Here is an 8,904-nt window from a genome sequence, read left to right as displayed (position 1 = left end):
TATAGAACCTGTAGTACTCCCTCACAAAAATCTCAGAATCCCTTAGTGAATAACCATACCAAGGTCCACATAGTCCCCCTGCAGAATTCCCCACAACAACCGTGCACGCTCCACAGTAATATCATGCATGTAAGAAGATGGCATGATGTCAACACAAATAAAATAATTCCATGCACGTGCAAACCTATTCATGCACAAAGCAGGGAACATGGAATAATCAGTTGTGCCCCTCTTGAACTTCCAGTGAGTCTCAGGCACACACAGAGTAGTAACTATCAAATCCAAATCAAACTCCTCCGGAGTCTTCTCATTCCAAATATCCTGACCAGGCTTCCTCGCGGGCTGATCAATCACCCTCCTTATCTCTTCTGCACTGTACTCCACTGTCATCCCCCTAACCACAGTGAAACCATTCCTCTCCACCTTCACATTAGCATATTACTCACGAACCACACCCATGGGCACAGCAGCGGGTGTCTCACAAAATGCAACCCAGACCATCGCCAAGATCATCTCCAATAACTTACCATATTTCCCTGATGGAAGAAAACCACGTTCTTGGCTATAGGCTTCGAGAAAAGCCCTGTATACTCCGCATCATCCTCGAGAGTTGAAAACCTAGGTCTCACACCACCTGCACTCAAAGAATCAGTGGTGCTGCTGCTTACTTGAGTTCGTTGTCTTTTGGGTGCCATTGGGATTGAATAAGAGAGAATAAAAGATAAGTGTTTGAGAGAGAATTGTGTTTGATAATTTGAGAAGTGATGGAGAAGTTTGTGTATAAGTGTGTGTATATATAGGAGGTTGGAAGAGAATTAGATATGGAATAGAAGTGGGAATTGATTATGGGAATAGTGGGAATAATGGTTTTGATCTGGAGATGGAAATTTGGGATATGGAAGAGTAAAAATCGGGTAGAAATTGATTTTGTAGTAAAGTCCACAATTTTCTCTTCTTTTTATGCTATTTTTATTTTTTCGGATTAAGGGGCAACCGGCCGCGCGCTTCCTCAGTGCGGGCACGCCGTGCTTCATCCTTTTCAGCGCGGCCGCCCCACCAGGCATCGCGGGCACGCTCTATTTATGGAAAAGTGGCACGGCCGCCCCGCTTCCTCAGCACGGGCGCGCCGTGCTACTATAGTTGGCCCTGGAAATTTTTATTTTTTTGATTTTTTTGTGCTTTTCTACTTTCTTTCTTCTTCCTCTATCTACTAATGTACAACAAACTTGGGCTGCCTCCCAAGAAGAGCTTGTTTTACATCGTTAGCTTGACGTAGAAATACGAGATCAAACGGACAATAAAACGGCACTAACCACCTCGCGGTTTACCGTGTCACCATAGTAATGCTTCAATCTCTGACCAATTACCTTGAATGCTTGGCTTGGATCATTCTCAAAAATCTGCACTGCTCCATGTGGAAACACAGTTTTGACAACAAACGGCACTGACCACCTCGAATTCAACTTTCCAGGAAAAAGACGGAGACGAGTGTTAAACAAAAGAACTTGTTGCCCTGGCACAAATGATTTGAGCACTAGACCCCTATCGTGCCACATCTTGACTTTCTCCTTATACATTTTGTTGTTTTCATATGCTTGAAGTCGAAACTCGTCGAGTTCATTCAATTGAAGCATCCTCTTATTTCCAGCAGCATCCAAATTGAGGTTCAACTTCTTCAGAGCCCAATACACTTTATGCTCTAGCTCCACTGGTAAATGACATCCCTTACCATAAACCAACTGATACAGCGACATACCCAACAGAGTCTTGTATGCTGTTCTATGCACCCAGACAGCTTCATCAAGCTTCAAAGACCAATTTTTTCTCGATAGACATACAACTTTCTCTAAAATGCGCTTAATCTCTCTGTTAGATACCTCAGCTTGACCATTCGTCTGGGGATGATAAGCTATAGCAATGCGATGATTCACATTATACCTTTGCATCATAGCAGTGAATTTGCGATTGCAAAAATGCAACCCCTCATCACTGATTATGACTCTCGGAGTCCCAAATCTCGTGAATATCTGCTTATGAAGAAAATTAAGCACCACCTTTATATCATTTATCGGCAAAGCCTTGACTTTCACCCATTTCGACACATAATCGAACGCCAACAAGATATACTAATTATTTCAAGATGAGACAAATGGCCCCATGAAGTCTATTTCCCATACATCGAAGACTTCAACTTTGAGAAGCACATTAAGAGGCATCTCATCCCTCTTGGACATATTACCTACATGCTGGCATCGATCACACTTTAAAACAAAGTGAAGCGCATACTTAAACAATGTAGGCTAGAAGAATCATGATTGAAGGACATGAGCTGTTGTCTTCTCTCCACCATAGTGGCCTCCATAAACAGTTAAATGACAGTCTCGCAAGATCCCCCCCCCCCCCGTTTCGTTATACGGAATACATCTCCTGATGATTTGGTCAGCTCCTTGTCTAAACAGATATAGTTCATCCCACATGTACCACTTCACCTCATGAAGAAACTTCTTCCTTTAAGTATGCAACAAGTCGGGAGGCATAATGTTACTCACAAGGTAGTTCACAATGTCTGCAAACCATGGTTCTTCCTCTTGCGCTCCAAACAACTGCTCATCGTGAAAAGACTCATTTATCAATGTCTTATCCAGTGAAGTTGCACTTGGATCTTCCAAATGAGAGAGATGATCAGCAACTTCATTCTCAGTACCCTTTATGTCCTTGATCTCCAATTCAAATTCCTGAAGCAAAAGAACCCATTTGATCAATCTAGGCTTCGAGTCCTTCTTTGAGACGGGATATCGAATCGCAGCGTGATTAGTGAAAACTGTCCCCTTCGTCCCAAAAAGATAAGATCGAAACTTCTTAAAACCGTATACAATGGCCAAAAGTTCTTTCTCAGTAGTAGTATAATTTAGTTGAGCACCATTTAGGGTCTTACTAGCATAGTAGACTACATTAAATATGTTATTCTTTCCCTGCCCAAGAACTGCTCCAATTGTATAGTCACTTGCATCGCACATCATCTCAAAAGGTTCATTCCAATTAGGTGCAGTTATGACCGGTGTTGAGTGGCATTTATGACACTTTATAGCGCTCCATTAAGCTTTAAATTGGTGTGTTTGTACTCAATTTATTGGTGTTTTAATGTGTTTTGTAGTGTTTTTTCATTCCAGACATTAATCCGGAATTCAGGTAAATTAGCATTGATTTGATGTTAATATGGTGTGTGGATGGTGTCCAAGGAATAAAGGCTCGTGAAGACCAACTCATTGCAGCAAGAAAAGAAGACAAAAGAAGTTTTTTCAGAAGACCGGCGCACCCAAGCTGTGATTGCGTGGGGCCGCGCCCGAGGAACAGAAACACAGTGCACCCGTGCTAGTCAAGCGCGCGGCCGTGCCAGGATGGGAATTAAAATCCTGATTCTTATGGACTTTTGATTGGATGGACTTCTACTATGCATGGGCTGCTATATATACATAAATAAAGGTTGTTTTTCATAAAGAGACGTACCAGAGCTAAGGAGAAGGCGTAAGAAGACCGTAGAGCATAATTCAACCAAGGTGATGAAGATCTAATTTATTCTTGTGATTCTTTGTTTTAAGTTGTAACTTTGGATTCTAGTTTTCTTATTTTTGAACCTTTACTTTTGTTTTGTACTTGGTTTTATTAAGTATAAAGACTACGTTTATTATACCAATATTTCATCGGAACCCACGTTGATGATGAGTCTGATTATGGGCTAATCGTTATCGTGGGGTTCTAACGAATTTATTTATGGATATCCTTAGTTAATTTTTTTGATGCCTTAGTGTGTGGTGATTGTATGATAACCTAGTTTTGGTTGCGCTTATTCGTCTTGTGACCGTCACGAACTTATAAGATAGTGTGTTAATCTTTAATGAAGCGAAAGTGAATTTAAGAGTTTAGAACATTCCATGCTAGCATAGGTTCATGTAATTGCGATAGAAAACTTGTGCATTAAACCGTTATGTTGTCAAATTATATAGACATATAGGGTCTCAATATAATTGGTGTCTATTCAGCTTCTATCTCTTTTGTGGATGTCTGGTAGTACGGTATCCATACAACAAAAGTTGGCGTTTATCAGTTTCATGTTATCTGATTAGTGTCATCACCATTACATGCTAAGGTTAAGAACGAAAAGGCTATTGAATGAAGTATTTAATGAAGTTATAATCCCATGTTTGTGTCATATATCATTCAATTCTCTTTAATCTCTTAGTTTATGTTCTTTAGTATAATCTCTTAATCAATCTTAGTATAAACAATCGCAATTTGTTACGCATCTTAGCATTAAATAATAACCATACTAGTGTTGCATAAATACATTGATTGAAATTAACTTAAACATATCCTGTGGGAACGAACTAGAATTTATTCTATATAACCATGTATATTTATATATGCCTATATTTTTTACTTTAGTATCACTATACCTATGATTAACAAGATGTGATCTTTAGTCAACAATTACACTAGTCTTAATGCATTATTATTGTCCCTTAATAATAATACTTGACTGGGGATATTTGGGAATATCGATAATATTAACATAATCTCATTTCTAAGTCACGTACTTAGAGATATAGAATACATATCATACTCCAAGGACATTTATTAATCTAATATTTATATCATTTTAAATTAAGAAATAATAAATTATTAAAAGAATAATTGATAGAACATAATATTTAATAATCCAAATGTCATAAACAAACATAATAATATCGTCTCTAAGGCAAAAATATTAACAATCTCCCACTTGCACTAGAGCCAGTCACCCATGTATCTAATACCCATGGAACTAATATGACCGTTGTTGAGTGGCATTAATGACACTTTATTATGCTCCGTAAAGAAGACAGTTATACTCATGCCCGCCCAATCTGTCAATCGTCTGATCAATAAATGGCAGAGGGAATTGATATTTTCTCGTGGCCTTATTCAGCTTCCTGTAATTCATACAAACTCTCCACCCCGTGACTGTTCGAGTAGAAATGAGATCATTCTTCTTATTAGCAACAACTGTGATACCTCATTTCTTTGGTACACACTGAACTGGACTCACCCAAGAACTGTCAGAAATGGGATAGATGATCCCTGCATCCAGCCACTTAAGAATTTCCTTCTTCACAACTTCCCTCATGATAGGGTTAAGCCTTCTTTGTTGCTCAACAGTAGGCTTGCTACCTTCTTCTAGCAGAATTTTATGCATACAATAAGAAGGGTTGATTCCCTTAATATATGCTATCGTCCATCCAATAGCCGATTTGAACTCTCTCAGAAGTCTCAAGAGTTTTTCCTCATCACTACCCGAAAGGTCAGATACAATAATAACAGGCAACGTAGATGCATCACCTAAAAAAGCATACCTTAAGTGTTCAGGCAATGATTTAAAGTCAAGTGTAGGAGCTTCCTCAATAGATGGCTTGAGGCGCTTAGGAGATTTGTCCAGCTCCTCCATTCTAAGAGATTTAAAAGGCATATCCATCTTCCTCTTCCAGGGAGAAGCATTCAAATATTGTAAGCTCATTATCTTCATCATCTTCGCTATCAGAATTCCCCAATAAGGCCTTTTCTAAGGCATCAGAACTTAGAAATTGATCAAGTTCTGAAGTCACCACAGAATCAACCAACTCCACCTTTAAGCACTCCTCATTTTCCGTAAGGAACTTCATAGTATTAAACACGTTAAAAGTAACATCCTGATCCAGCACTCGCATGGTGAGCTCATATTTCTGCACATCTATCAAGGTTCGGTCAGTCACCAAGAAAGGTCTTCCCAAGATTATGGGAATCTTCTTATCCTCCTCGAAATCAAGAAGTACAAAATCAGCAGGAAAGATAAGTTTGTCCACCTTGACCAAAACATCCTCAACAATGCCTCGTGGATAAGTAATAGAATGATCGGCCAACTGTAAAGTCATATAAGTAGGCTTCGGATCCGGTAATCCAACTTCTTGAAGACTGACAAAGGCATCAGATTGATGCTAGCTCCCAAGTCGTATAAGCATTTGTCAAATGAACTTTTCTAATGGTGCAAGGAATAGTGAAGCTTCCTAGATCTTTAAACTTCGGAGGCAACTTCTGTTGCAGCACATCACTGCATTCTTCCGTGATAGCAACTATCTCTAAGTCATCAAGCTTCACCTTTCTAGAGAGAATACCTTTCATAAACTTCGCATAAATAGGCATTTGTTCAAGAGCTTCAGTGAAAGGTATGTTGATGTGAAGTTTCTTGAACACCTCCAGAAACTTCTCAAACTGCTTATCCAACTTTTTCTTCTGCAGCCTCTTAGGAAAGGGAGGTGAAGGATAGATCTGTTTCTCCCCTATATTACCCTCAGGAGGAGTGTGTTCAACAGTAGTCTTTCTTGGTTCCACTTCAGCGTCCTTGTGCACTTCTTCTTCCGCCACAGCTTCTTCATCCAACCCATGCAAATGTTCGGGGTTTGCAACCTTCCCAGACCTCAATGTAATTGCCTTTACCTGCTCCTTTGCTTCCCTCTTTCCTGGTACTTCAGTGTCACTAGGAAGTGTACCAGGTTGATGATTTAACAAGGCATTGGCAATTTGCCCAATCTGATTTTCCAAGGTCTTGATAGAAACCGCTTGGCTCTTGCACATGAGCCTCAACTCCTCCAATTTAGATTTTTCATTCGATTGTTGCAGCTGGAGTTGTTGCCTTGGTGCATGTTGCGGTTGTTAAAAACCAGGGGGTTGTACTGCTTTGCTGGATACTATTGAAAAGGCTGTTGAACAGCATTCTGAGTATTTCTCCAACTAAAGTTAAGATGATTACGGTTGTTAGGATGATAGGTGGCTGGTACAGGTTGCTGCGACCTCTGAAAGTTGCTCACGAACTGAGCTGATTCACTAAAAATGGTACACTGATCAGTCTCATGGGCACCAACACAAAGCTCACAGACACTAGTGATCTAATTAACTCCATAATTAGATAGAGAATCTACCATCATCGTCAAGGCCTTAAGTTGAGCAACTATAGCAGTAGCTGCATCCAACTCCAGAATTCCTGCTACCTTACCCTGAGATAGTCGCTGAGTAGGATTCTGGTATTTATTAGCAGCCATCAGTTCAATCAATTCATAAGCTTCATCATAGCTTTTAGCCCATAAGGCTCCTCCTGATGCTGCATCAAGCATGGGTCGAGAAGTAGCACCCAAACCATTATAGAAACAGTTAATGATCATTCAGTCAGGCATCCCATGATGAGGACACTTCCTAAGCATCTCCTTATATCGATCCCAAGCCTCACATAAAGATTTTCCAGATTGCTAAGCAAATTGAGTAAGTGTGTTTCTGATTGCAGCAGTCTTCGCCATAGGAAAGAATTTGGTTAAGAACTTCTGAGCAAGATCCTCCATTTGGTGATAGACCCTGGTGGTAGAGAATGTAACCAGCACTTAGCTTTATCCTGCAGAGAGAATGGGAAAAACCTCAACTTAATAGCATCTTCATAAACTCCATTGAACATGAAAGTGTCACAGATCTCGATGAAATATCTGATGTGCATGTTGGGGTCTTCTGTCGGAGAACCCCCAAACTGAACTGAGTTCTGTATCATCTGAATCGTGCTCGACTTAATCTCAAAGCTATTAGCCGAGATTGTTGGCCGAACAATGCTAGACTGAATATCATCGATCTTCGGTTGAGAGTAGTCCATCAAAGCCTTTGGATTTGCTTCTAGTTCTCCCATTGGAACAATAGCCTCTTCTTCTTTCTTAACTTTCTCCTCTACTACAACTTCTTCCTCAGCTTGATCCAGTGTCCTCTTACGAGACCGAAAACGCGTATGCAGACACGCTCGCTAGAGTACCTGAAACACGACAAGGAATTAAGTAAGTAACAATGTCCGAGTCTACGAACTTTAACGACCAATGATGACAAACACATAAACTAAAAATTAACACTGAAATCCCCGGCAGCGGCACCACAAACTCATGCAAGTATACGCGATCGCAAGTAATATAGAATAAATTCTAGTTTGTTCCCACAGGGATAGGTTTAGGTTAATTTCAATCAATGTATTTATACAACACTAGTATGGTTATTATTCAATGCTAAGATGAGTAACAAATTGATATTGTTTATAATAAGATTGATTAAGAGATTATACTAAGGAACATAAACTAATAGATTAAAGAGAATTGAATGATATATGACACAAACAAGGGATTCTAACTTCATTAAATACTTCATTCAATAGCCTTTTCGTTCTTAACCTTAGCATGTAATGGTGATGACACTAATCAGATAACACGAAACTGATATACGCCAACTTTCGTTGTACGAATACCATACTACCAGACATCCACAAATGAGATAGAAGCTGCATAGACACCAATTATATTGAGACCCTATATGTCTATAGAATTTGACAACATAACGGTTTAATGCACAAGTTATCTATCGCGATTACATAGGGTAAGTAAGATGGTTAAAATTACCTACGCATCATGCATATCAAATACATGAACCTATGCTAGCATGGCAAGTCCTAAACCCTTAAATTCACTTTCGCTTCATTAAAGATTAACACACTATCTTATAAGTTCACGATGCTCACAAGACGAATAAGCGCAACCAAAACTAGGTAATCATACAATCACCACACACTAAGGCATCGAAACAAATTAACTAAAGAAATCCATAAATAAATTTATTAGAACCCCACGATAACAATTAGCCCATAATTGGACTCATCATCAATGTGGGTTCCAATGAAAGATTAGTATAATAAACGTAGTCTTTATACTTAATAAAACCGATTACAAAACAAAAGTAAAGGTTCAAGAATAAGAAAACTAGCATCCAAAGTTACAACTTAAAACAAAGAATCACAATAATAAACTAGATCTTCTTCGC

The 8,904-nt window shown here is 39.2% G+C and overlaps 1 non-coding gene across 1 annotated transcript; it reads left to right on the top strand.

Annotated features, from left to right (window-relative positions):
* Positions 1–7,239: 7,239 nt before the first annotated feature.
* LOC141709229 (small nucleolar RNA R71) lies at positions 7,240–7,346 on the top strand. Its single transcript, XR_012569817.1, has one exon. It is a non-coding gene; the product is annotated as a small nucleolar RNA R71 (small nucleolar RNA).
* Positions 7,347–8,904: the final 1,558 nt, after the last annotated feature.

This window comes from Apium graveolens, chromosome 2 (genome assembly GCF_009905375.1).
Source record: "Apium graveolens cultivar Ventura chromosome 2, ASM990537v1, whole genome shotgun sequence".
Lineage (NCBI taxonomy): Eukaryota > Viridiplantae > Streptophyta > Magnoliopsida > Apiales > Apiaceae > Apium > Apium graveolens.
Note: the sequence above shows the minus strand (reverse complement) of the source record. Positions and strands in the feature narration are given on the sequence as shown.